Genomic DNA, 12,565 nt, shown 5'->3' on the forward strand with positions numbered 1-12,565 from the left:
GCTGTCTATAGTGCCTCCTGTAACAGCTGCATGACAGCTACAACTCCCTGGGCTACTTCCCCATGGCCTCCTCCAAACACCTTCCTTATTCTCACCACAGGACCTTCCTCCTGGTGTCTGATAACGCTTGTGCTCCTCGGTCCTCCAGCAGCACACCCTCTCACTCTCAGCTCCTTGAGCCTCTTGCTCCCAGCTCCTCACACTTGCACCACAAACTGAAGTGAGCTCCTTTTTAAAACCCAGGTGCCCTGATTAGCCTGCCTTAATTGATTCTAGCAGCTTCTTCTTAATTGGTGTCCTAATTAGCCTACCTGCCTTAACTGGTTCTAGCAGGTTCCTGATTACTCTAGTGCAGCCCCTGCTCTGGTCACTCAGGGAACAGAAAACTACTCATCCAGTGACCAGTATATTTGCCCTCTACCAGACTCCTGTACCCTACTGGTCTGGGTCTGTTACAATAGATAGAGTTGAAGAAATAGAAACTGGACTCATGCGCGAGTTGTGTGTATCAACAAACCAGTAATTACTGATTAGTGTTGATGTCACCAGGGCCATCACTTCTCCCCGGCTCCAAAGCATAGGCTGCCATGCCCAGTCTCAGTCAAGGAGGTTTATTTTTCATAACCGAGTTTAGGAAATTAACAGAAAACTGTGTCTTAACCCAGTTCTTGGTTCCAGGCTTCAGGGCCACCTCTTCCAGGGGTCTCTGGCGGCATTCCAGCTCCTGGCAGCCTTCCAGCTTCACTCAGCTCTACTCCCCACTTGGAGCAGCAGACACAGGACTGTTTCCCTGGCCTCTTGCTCTAGGGGCTGCCACAGAAGTTAGCTCCACTCCAGTACAGCTTCCTCTGCCAGTGCAGGGTTCAGTCTGTCTCAGTCCTTCCTTCAGATGCCCGCTAGCAGCCCTTTGTAGGCCCAGGTGTAGCCCAGTCCTCTTTAATTAGCTGAATTTCCAGGGGAGCCTGGCTGTGTCTGTCCACAGAGACCAGCTACCCTGTGACTGTGGACAAAAATGGGTAAAAAGACAATATCCGGAAATAACAAGTAAAATGTTACTTGAAAGATAACCAAGGCAGATGGGTGAGAAATGAGGAAGGAAGATGGGATGGGAGAGTTTATTTCACCTCTATGAACTTTTGCAGACTAGTGAGTGAGACTAAGATTTTCAGTATAAGGGCCTAAAATTAGCCTCCAAAGCATCCGAATAAAGGAAGTTGCTGGCTGCTCAGTACTTTGGAATAATCAGACAACTTATTTAAGTGCTTAAATATAGATTTAGAAGCCCAAATGTAGACATTTATTTTTTTAAATCTTTAACTGCATTTTTTTTATCTCCCCCCCTCAACATTGCATACATTTTGTCTGTTATATGGTGCTTGCACTCATGCTTACCTGAAGTGGGCATACACATGCTCTTAAGATTCTGTTGCAAAACTCTACCACACCTAATGTTCCAACCTCCTACTTACCTAAAAAAAAAAAAAAAAGTCTCTGTTGTTGGCACAAAAGTTGCTTTGTTTTGTGTAGAATATTGTTCCACAAATGAAGCACTGGGGAACATGGGTAAACGGTAAGAATAATTATCTTTATATCCATCTTAGCAAAGCAGAGCAAGCAACAACAGGCCCTTCAATTGCCTAACAAGAATGATTCTTTGTTTCTAAATCAGGGTATGAAACATAAATACTTATGGACAGGATAGCAACTGCAGCACCAGTGATGTGCTGCCCATGTATTAGGAAAGAGTACCCCAAAATTTTCCCAATAATCCAAAATTAAACCTTTGTTCCAGAAAAGCATGTGAAGCACTGAGGGAGAATATATGAATTTATTTTCCTATTTTTAAAAAGCCATTCATAACTTTAATCCAAAATAGTGACAAAAGCACTTAAATTTGTAAAATCATTAGCTTGAAATATTTCCATTGCTCTCCTGAAAGCTATGCAGAACGTAAGGATAGCAGTGCACTGAGCTCAGGTTGTATGGTTTGAGGTGGTGAGGTTGGCGTGAACACCTTACAAGGAAGGAGTCCCATTAGAAATTGGAAAATCTGCCATTTGGGCAAATCTGGTCCATTCCATCGGTAATACAGTCTCTCTTCCAAAGCACATTTATGAGCCCCAGTGACAAATCTCTGGCAAGAATACTATAGGAGTGTCCAGTGAACATCAACAGAAGCTGGAAAGTGACCCCAACACCCAACTTTGATGGCAGAATTTCAGCAGGGATCCATATAAGTACTCACCAATGTGTCACTATAAGCAGCCCCTCTATGACATTTGCATTGGATATTGGGTCATCTAGTTCCATGTAACTGTCAATCCTACTGGCCTACTGCAGGCTCAGCTCCACTAGACCATCACTATACAGGGGATGCAGAAGCAATGGCACCCCACCTTCTTGGATGTTAAATGGTATGGAAGGGCTTATGCTGGCCCTTCAGATCAGGACAAATTTCACCAGTTAATAAATTGACTAGTGTGCTTGGATTTCTCTTATTTGCAGATATTCCCCTGGTTTTGTCAGATTTTGATCTTTTGTTTAATTTCATAAGTCTTGTATGTTGGTTTGCCTTCAAGTTTTATTTTCATTTGTTTAGATTTTTTTTTTTTTAGTTTATTCAATTGATTTCTATGTTGATGTGTTTACTTGGAAATCTTTGGCTCTGTAACAGAGTAACTTGCCCCTGGGCTGAAGAGCCTGGGGTTGAGCTAGCCCTGGTTACAAGATGAGCTCCATCTGAGAGGAATCAGGTGATTCAAATATAAAAGGCAGCCAGAAGTTGTAAGGAGGGTTTGGTTGCATGGATGGAAGAAGTAGCTCAGGCTGCTAGAGGTAGAAGGTCTGATAGTAAGGTGGGGAAGCCCAAGAAACAGGAGACTATGTAGAACTAGACCTGGTGAAAGACTGTATTTGTTTTGGGATGTTTTTCTGTTTTTGACAAACTCTGTTGCCAGCCTGATGAAGAGTGAATCAAAGGACTTAGGGCTCAGAATGTGAGTGGAAAATGTGAGTTCTTAAAGGGACTCTGATAAAGGGGAAATGGAGATTAGTAGCAGCTGCAGAACTACAGGCTCATAAAAAAAGGTAAAACTCGGATACATCATGAAGTTTCATAAAGCCCTGTGTAGCGATGTGGTCTGGCTCCCCGCCGTCCCAGAGGGGGATGAGCCTCTCTGGACACCAAAGTGGGTGGAGCCAGCAAACCCTGCACTCGCCCTTCAGAGGTTAAGGTGCAGGATAGGAAGTATAAGAGCCCAACCCCAGAGCTCACTTGGAACTCAGCCACAGGAGCGACCAGATGCTTGTGGCGTAGCTCCCAGTGGGGAGACCACGGTGATCAGCGGCCGACCCAAGGACTGGCCAGACCAGCCAACGCCTGATGCTAGCCCGAGCCCAGAGACACTGCCAAGCCTACTGCTTGCCCGTTACCCCGAGGAACTGCCAGGCCTACCACTCGCCAGCTATCCTGAGGAGCCCATGATGTGCGACCCCGTGGAGGATGCCGTCTGGACCCAAGTACCTCTAGAGGGGGAGGTAGGAAGTAGCCCAGGGGCAGCCGACCCGAGTCTGGCTGCAACACTGCCAGAGCCAATTTCAGTGTGTTGCGGTCAGGCTCCCCACTGACACAGCAACGGGTCTTCTGCCGCTGCTAGGGCCCCGGGCTAGGATGCAGTGGAGTGGGTGGGCCTGTGTCCCCCCCCGCCACCCACCTCGCAGGTGGCCGTCTCCCCCTCTCCCAGGTTGCTCAGAGCCAGGAGCCTGGGGTTTGCTGTTCAACTGTTTGCTCAGCCCCTGCCTGAGGGCCTGAGCTACCGACTGTTTGTTGCCTTGCCCTGACCCAGGACCTGGGTCTGCTAATATTGAACCTGTGTGCTCAGCCCCTGCCTGAGCTACTGACTGATTTTTGCCCTGCCCTGACCCAGGGCCTGGGCTAGTTATATTGAACGTGTTTGCTCAGCCCCTGCCTGAGGGCCTGAGCTACTGACTGTTTATTGCCCGCCGTGATCTAGGGCCGGGGCTTGCTACTATTGAACTGTTTCTTCTGCCCCCGCCAGAGGACCGGAGCTGCTGACTGTTTGCCGCACAGCCAAGCTAATTCCCCGACACACCTGACCACGAGACCCGGCCGAACTGCCCTACACATGGTGGAGAATGTGGGCACTGATCCCCCCAATCCTTGTGAGAAGGGATCCGCGGTGGAGCGTGCCCGAGCGACCATGGATATGGACAAGTTTATTAAGTTCCTAGCCGAAAGCCAACAACAGCAGCAGGCCGCCCAGCTCCAGCAGCAGCAGCAGCTGGTCCAGCAGCTCGGGATCCAACAGCAACAGCTGCTTTTGGAGCTGGGACGCCAGAACCGGGACCACCAGCAGCAATACCTGCAGCAGTTGGTGACCTTGCTGCCCCGTCCTGAGGAGCCCCAGCCTGGCCCCTCCCATCTGGTTGACAAAGATGGGCCCCAACTACGACCCAGAAGCTTTTCTGGTAACTTTTGAAAGGGTGGCGTTAGTCGCAGGCTGAGCCCAAGACCAATGGGCTACTATTTTGGCCCCATATCTGACCAGGACTGCCCAAACCGTATATCGGGGCCTGTCCACGGATGCAGCTCGGGACTACACCCGGGTAAAGGTGGCAATCTTAGATGCCTTGGACGTTAACCCGGAGACTTTCCGACAGTGGTTTCGGAGCTTGGTCTACCCTACGGGGGCCTGACCCCGGATGGTGGCCCAAGAGTTGAGGGAAGTCTGCAAGCGGTGGCTACAACCCAAAAGGCGAACCCCGGATGAGCTCGTTGAACAAATTATTTTGGAGCAATTTGTCCATATACTCCCATCGCGAGGGAGGGCCTGGGTCCTCCGCCATCGGCCTACGACCTTAACTGCTGCCATCACACTCATGGAGGATTTCCTCACCGCCAAAGCACCAGTGGGACCGATCACTCGAGCTGCCCCGCCAGGACCGGAGCGCCCTAACTCAGAGAAAAGCGGGGACTACCCGGAGCAAACCACGAAATCCGTCACAGGGCCTGGAGCCCTGACCCCGACCTGCCAACGTCCCAGTTCGACAAGCCCCGGTACCTCGACCAGATGTCCCAGGGACCAACCAAAGCCCTCTCAGGAGCCAGGTGGGAACATTGTTCCGGCCTGGGCTCTCGGATATCAGACCCTGTTTTTCCTGTGGGAAATATGGCCATTACAGTGAGACTGCACCGAGATGGATTGCAGCTTCAGCCAGGTCTGCACGGGAGAAGCCCGCACCTGAAGCCCACAAGCCGCCAAGATTACGGTGCCAGTGGTTGTCTGGGATTGCCCAACCTTGGCCCTAATTGACTCAGGTTGCGGTCAGACACTGGTTTGCCAAAGCCTAGGCCTCCAGGCTGTCCCTTGCCTGGGGATGATCCGTCTACAATGCATTCACGGCGATGTACAACCCTACCCCAGTGCCTAAGTCCGACTGACCGTGGATGAGGTCACGCAATTGATGGTGGTCGGCCTGGCTCCTTGGCTCGCCTACCCGGTGATCCTGAGGTGGGACTGGCCAGACTTCCCGGAAGTCCTCCGCTCCAATGCCGATGAGAGGCCCGCAACTAACCCAGTACTGGAAGGGAACCTCCCTGAGACCCAGTCAGAGGGCGAGGAGGCGCCAGACCCCAACGGACTGGAAGAAGAGCCCGAGGACTCCCCTGCAGAAGCTGCTGCTGAACCCCTGCTTCACACTGACTTTTGTCGTGACCAAAGGGCAGATCCCACCCTCAGTCACGCTTACAAGCAACTAGCCACAGTCGATGGGGCCATAATTGACCCGCACCGGGCGAAGCAGTGGCCACACTTCAAACTGCGACAAGATCGGCTCTATCAGGTAGAACGGGACCCGCGCACTAGAGAACCCCAGAGCCAACTACTCATGTCTCGATGTCACCAGCGGGCAGTAATGAAACTCGCCCACAACATCCCTGCTGCCGGGCACTTGGGCCACGAGAAGACTCCAGCCCGGATACTGACATGCTTCTTCTGGCCCGGTGTGCATCAGGAAGTAAGGAACTATTGTAACTCCTGCCCAGAGTGCCAGCTAGCCGCACCTGCATGGACACCCAGGGCCCCGTTGGTCCCCATGCCCATAGTCGAAACGCCCTTCGAACACGTGGCCATGGACCTGGTGGGGCCCCTCCTGAAAAGCACTGCGGGATTTCAGTATGTGTTGGTCCTAGTAGATTAGGCTACCCGTTTCCCGGAGGCGGTACCGCTGCGGAGTATCACCGCCTGAACCATTGCGGAGCTGCTGACTGCTGCACAGCCAAGCTAATTTCCCGACACACCTGACCAAAGTAGCGAGGCGGTCTGGCTCCCCGCTGCCACGGAGGGGGAAGATCCCCAGCCGAACCGCCCTACATCCTGTTTGGCATTATCTTCACTGGGGGGAGGGGGAGTGGAGGGGAGGAAACAAAGATGTGCTCTTACCTTGTGTTAACTAATATGTGGTAAAGGCTGCGTGAAGAAAATTCTAGGCTTCTCCATAGTCTTTAATTTGACTTGCTAAGTCATGCAAAAACTACAACCTGCCTTATCTATTGGTATGATTTTGTCATGTATGAGCTAACTTGCATTATAACAACACCTTTTTCCTAGAGAAAATGTGTATTTTAAAATACTCATATATCCAATCAATATTCTTTATATTCCTAGCTGTTATTTTGTTAGCAAGTTATATTTGAGCTTGCTTATGGCACTATTATTTTGTCTTGGCAAAACTATAAATTCTTAACAGAGCAGACATCCTGAACAGATGTAATTTGCAATTCCAAGTCCTGGAAATTCTAACTTATAGATTCCAAGGTCAGAAGAGACCATCGTGATCATCTAGTCGGACCCCCTGTATAATGCAGGCTATAGAACTTCCCTATAATTCCTAGAGCATATCTTTTAGAAAAACATCCAGTCTTGATTTTAAAATTCACAATGACATAGTGATGTAGAATCTATCATGACCCTTGGTAAATGTTCCAATGGTGGATTACTGTTAAAAATGATAGGTTCTGTTAAACTATTAAAGTCTGTAAGCTTACTTGTTTGTAAGATCAGGGCCACGGTAGCCTTCTCTAGTGTTCAAAGAAGGGTACCCGCAGTAAGGACTCGAGCAGGGGTAGCCAACCTGAGCCTGAGAAGGAGGCAGAATTTACCAATGTACATTGCCAAAGAGCCACAGTAATACGTCAGCAGCCCCTCATCAGCTTCCCCACCCCGCTCCCAGCGCCTCCCACCCACTGGCAGCTCCGCCGATCAGCGCCTCCCCCTCCGTCCCTCCCGATCAGCTGTTTAGCTGTGTGCAGGAAGCTCTGAGGGAGAAGGAGGAGGAGTGAGGGCACGGCGGGCTCAGGGGAGGGTGCGGGAAGGGGTGGAGTGGGGGCAGAGCCAGGGGTTGAGCAGTGAGCACCCCCAGGCAATTGGAAAGTTGGCACCTATAGCTCCAGCCCCAGAGTCGGTGCCTATACAAAGAGCCGCATATTAACTTCTGAAGAGTCGCATGTGGCTCCGGAGCCAAAGGTTGGCCACCCCTGGACTAGAGGCTCTGCCTATGAGTGACACTGGAGAAGTGACTTACTGTGCCTATGCCCATATCCATCCTACAGATGGATATAGAACATCTACCTGACATCAGACATGAAGACCGATGCAAATAATTCATTTAGTTTCTCTGCAATGGCCTTATCTTTCTTGAGTGCTCCTTTACCATCCCGATCTTCCTGTGGCCCCACTGGTTGTTTAGCAGGCTTCCTGCTTCCGATGTACTTAAGCACTATGCTTTGTAATATGTGTTTTTAAATTGAGAACCTCTATGGGACTGCTCTTGACACACATTACTGAGCAATAATTGTAGCTTCTTATCCCAAGCCCTCCATATGACAAGTGTTTAGGGTTTATCTATGAACTCCTTCTCTGGGTTCTGAAAGCATCTTGCTGGTATATTCTATAAGAAATCTTTTCTGAGGTCATAAAATGAAATTTCATCCTCTATATCTCCAGCATGAGCAGAACAATCTGTCTATCCTTTTAGCTCTAATGGTGTAATGCTCTAATTATCTGAAATGTCATGAGCCCAGAATGCTGGGGACTGAATAACGTCTCTGATGAATGCAGTTTATTACACAGCTAGCCAGGTACTCCAGCAAGACTTTATATCTACCCCCAGCTCTCCTTCCTACATACAACCACCTTCTGTTAGTTACTAAGGGGACAGCAATAAAACATCTGTGTACAGGAGATAGTGTTCTGGCATGACAGAAAGCAGCAAGTTAATCAGTAGTGACTAAAAGTTGTTACCATCTGATAACCCTTCAGTATGACTTGAGTTCATTTGCCATTGAACATGTTTAGGAAACAAGGGTAAGGCATGCGGGCAGGCAGGGAAGCCTGAATTACCACTATTTGTGCTGCATCATTTCAGAGGGCTCAACATGTCTGGAGAATGAGAAGTCATGGGAGAGTTTAAACATTAGGAGGAACTGTCTGAATTCCACCTAATATTTCTACACTGGTTTTAAGAGGCAGTATGTCTTGTCAAGTTGGTTCCATATGTAACAGCAGCAGGACAGGAGTGCAAATCAATTGTTTATTATTACTATATAGTAATAACTACGATCCCTGTAACTCTCTATATTCATCCTTTAATTAATGTCACAAATAGTTTTCCAAAACTGCTAGGACAAAGGCCACTCCCTCAGGGTCTGATTAACTAATGGGAGTTATTCTGATGCTGTAATGTTCAGCAGGATAGAAATGATACACCTTGCAGATAAAGTACTGCATAATGGCTCAGAAGCTTCTCACTTACATCTGTGGTTAAATTTTTATTACAGCCACCTCCTAAAAAAAAGGGAAGAACATGTAAGGAACCTGCATAACCCCCCACCCCACATTACCAGCTTGTAACCCTTCATCCACCTACCACTCTTCTCTTCCCTGCCATCCACAGCAAAAGAGGGCAATCTCATTTACTAAAACATCTTGCCAGGCCATTTACCTTAATCAGCAGTTCTGCAGGACCTTGGTATGTCTGGCTTTCCTGGACTTCTCCTAGGAAACAGTCAAAGAAACCAGTGGCTAGACTCCTGTTTTAATTGCAGTGGGGTGAAAACAGGGATGAATTCGCCCATCTGGATGTAAATTTCTGTGGTTCAAGGTACACTCATGCACAGACGTATCATAATATACATCACATATGCACTAGCAGATTCTTTAACTGCTGTGTGTGCAGTATCTGCACAGGCTGCTATTTTGATGCCACAAATACTCGGAGTCTCCTTTATCTACCTCCTGGAGGAGGTGGGAGAGATTTACCCAAATACAAACACCTGTCCAGGATGGTCTAGACCAGTGGTTTTCAACCTCTCCAAACTACTGTACCCTTTGCAGAGCTAGACAGCCAAAGGCAGTGCTACGGCCAGCAGCAGTGCAGAAATAAGAGTTGCATGGTTTGGTAGTGCCACCCTAATGTGCTGCTGCTGGTGGCGGTGCTGCCTTTAAAAGTGGGTAGCCGGCGAGCGGTGGCTGCTGGCTGAGGCGTTCATGTTGGCGCACGAGGCCTATTTTTTTTAATCCCGTTCCTCTCCCACAATGTCCGTTTCCTCCTTTGTTTGTTGAATTTTTATCCTGCTCCCCCTATTATGGCAGCAGGTCCGTTGGGACCCAGGAGATTCCCAGTCCTGCTGCAGGGCTCTAGCCTGTTGTAAAATGAGGCAAATATCTCCAGGCGCGGATGTACCCCCTGGATGACCTCTGCGTAGCCCCAGGGGGCTGCATAGCTCTGAGTGAGACCCACCGTCTAGATAACACTTAGTCCTGCCTGTGGGTAGGGCACTGGCCTAAATACTCCAGGGAGCTCCCGTCCTCCATCCTACGTCTAGGGGTCCCCCGACGGCGGTGGACGCTCTCAGGAGATCGCTTACACCCCCGGGGGAGGGGAATTCATGCACCCCCCCTTCCCTACCTTTGTGGGGGCGGCTTTACCCCGCCTGGCGCTGAGGCAAGCCCGTCCCACAGCCACGGGGGGGCCGGGAGTGCGGAGTCCCCGTCCCCAGAGCGGGCCAGTTCCGCTCCCCACAGAGGGGCAGGCTGTCCTGGGGGGGGGGTCGCAAATCGCCCGTGGGGAGCGTTACTTGGACACACCCGGGGGGGGGGGGGGGGCTCAGCCTCGCCCGCCATGGCTGAGGTGAGGGGCCCGGCGCAAGGGCGGGAGGCGGTGCCTGAGCGCCCCCCCCCCCTCCAGGGCGGAGCGGGCCGGGCATCACGTGCTGCTCCGCAGAGGCCGGGCGGGCTGCGAGCATCCCCCGAGCTGCGGCGAGCGGGGCGGTAACGGCGGGGAGCAGGAAAGGTAACGGGGGCTGCTGCGGGAGCCGGGCCCCGGGAGGGGTAAAACTCTCCTCAGGGAAGGGGCCGGGGCGGGGAGCGCCGGTGAGACGGGCGGAGGGAGCCAGCCCATGCCGCAGCGCTGTGGCCGGGCTGCCGGGGGGCTGCGGGAGTCTGGCTGGGTCGGTTCAGGTTCCGCGGCCGTCTCCTGCCAGTGCCCCCAGTGTAACGAGGCGCGCGGGGACCCCCCGGTGCCGGTATCGGGCAGCGCATCCCCCGCAGCCGCGAGGAACCGGCCGCCCGCCCTCCCCCCCCTCTTGTAGCTGCGGGGCGAGGCGCTGAGGAAAGAGAGGAAAATCCGGCGCCCAGTCCTGAGCTTCAGAGACCATCACCGCCCGCCCCATGTACCCCCCTTTTCCCCATCTGAGCTCTGCTGGGTCGCTGACGCCTTGCTCGGGTGCTGCAGGATTTGAGGCTCTGTGGCTGGACAAGTGCTTCATTCAGAGCTTAGCCGGCTTCCAGGCACCTCAAGATGACTCCTCCGAGAGCCACGTGTCGGAGTTTTGATTATTATTATTATTTATTCATTATTTCTGAGAGCTTGTCAGCGTCTGCTTGGGCTCTCAGCCAGGTGTATCTATAGCAGGTTTAAAGTATGGTGTGAGAGGCCTGTGGTAGTCTTGGGGATCTGTAAGTAGGTATGTTATATCGCTGTAAGTATTTACAATTACACAAATGAGTAAGACCCATCCCCTGCTCTCTGGAGCTTACCAGACGCTTAAGTGCCTTTAAGTCTGATTTATTTTTTAAACTGAAATTGAAGAATTTTAGGTCTCCTTAAAATGTGGAACACAGAGTTGGTCAATTTAAGGGACCCTCTACTGTACTCAGGGTGTTACAGCACTTAGCCCTTATCTATATTGCACTTTTGTTAAGACAAACGTTTTAACAACAAAAAATGCTGGTGTGGATGCTCTCCTGCCGACAAAACTACCACCCCTCGTTGGGGGTGGTTTTATTTTGTTGTTGGGTGACCTTTCTCCCAGTGACAAAGAGCAGCTACACTGCACGCCTTACAATGGCATGGCTGTAGCGGCACAGCCGCACCATTGTAAAGTGCACATTGTAGACATAGCTTCAGTTGGCTTCTCTTTAGAACATCTCAAATCTCTTGCAACTTCTGATTATTAGTAAGGAGAGATGCGACAAAGATCTTACAGAGAATTGAGGTGAAGCTCATAGACGTAACCCTGTTGCTGTGGTAGTGAAAGGACTCAAATTACAGTGAATGTCTGTAGATACGGTTCTTCCTCTAATGCAGTTACCAGGCATTATAATTTTCTGGTGTGTCACAACCAGTAATAAGTCTGTGTGTAAATTCCCAGCCATTTTAGTTATGAAACTACCATTATGTCTTTCTTATGCTTATTGAAGTTAAAATTTGTCTTCTCTTTAGCCCAGTGGTTCCCAAACTCCAACCCCTGGGGGTTCGCAAAATGTTACAGGGGGTTCTCAGGAAAAAATTCCCTAATGGCAGACAGAGTTGTCCCTAGGGACCCCGGGCAGCCCCCGGGGCCAGCAGTCCGGAGCCCCTGGACTTCCAAGAGCTAAGCAGATCAAAGCAAGCATATCTATCACACTGAGGAGATTTAAACTTCAAGACTCCTTATAAAAAATGGAAAGGATGGTGGATATTTTTTTGATGGTTTTAAAATTAAATACGCACCTAGTATTGTTTTTAAAATTATTATGAAGAACAAGTTTAAGCTTTGTTGTAACGTGCGTTGTTTGCCTGAACTACTCAAGTCCTGAATGCTTGTGTAGGAGGAACTCTTTGAGTTGTCTTGTTAAATACCTTCATGCTGTTTCACATCTGATATTCCTTGATGAAACATAGGAGCCTTCTCTTATAACAGACTTATTCAAAGTGATACAAGCTATGAAAGTGAGATCTTGGAAGAGTGTTGCCATTTTCATAATGTAATAAAAATACTGTAATGATAAATAATAATTAATAATAGTGTGTAATAAGCATGTCATAAAAACAAATTTTATATTTCCAAGATCACTGCTCTTATAATTTATACTCAGGTAAAGGAGAAAATCCCTGGAAATATTCATTTTTAGGAGGGGGTTCGCGAGACTTGACATTTTAGTGAAAGGGGTTCACAGGTTGTTAAAGTTTGGGAACCACTGCTTTAGCCATATGGGTTGTTCTA

The 12,565-nt window shown here is 49.8% G+C and overlaps 1 protein-coding gene and 1 long non-coding RNA gene across 2 annotated transcripts in view; one reads left to right on the top strand and one right to left on the bottom strand.

Moving 5' to 3' along the window:
• Positions 1 to 595: 595 nt before the first annotated feature.
• LOC101945971 (uncharacterized) lies at positions 596 to 10,128 on the bottom strand. Its single transcript, XR_508596.4, has 5 exons — positions 9,988 to 10,128; positions 9,022 to 9,074; positions 7,067 to 7,158; positions 1,393 to 1,469; positions 596 to 1,000 (listed from the first exon to the last, which is right to left on the bottom strand). It is a non-coding gene; the product is annotated as an uncharacterized LOC101945971 (long non-coding RNA).
• Positions 10,129 to 10,239: 111 nt separating this feature from the next.
• SLC7A6 (solute carrier family 7 member 6) overlaps positions 10,240 to 12,565 on the top strand; it is a 46,621-nt gene continuing 44,295 nt past the window's right edge. The window contains exon 1 of the mRNA XM_005306298.5: positions 10,240 to 10,371. The gene's annotated coding sequence lies outside the window, so the exon portion shown is untranslated. The remainder of the gene's footprint in view (positions 10,372 to 12,565) is intronic.

Source organism: Chrysemys picta, chromosome 14 (assembly GCF_011386835.1).
Source record: "Chrysemys picta bellii isolate R12L10 chromosome 14, ASM1138683v2, whole genome shotgun sequence".
NCBI lineage: Eukaryota > Metazoa > Chordata > Testudines > Emydidae > Chrysemys > Chrysemys picta.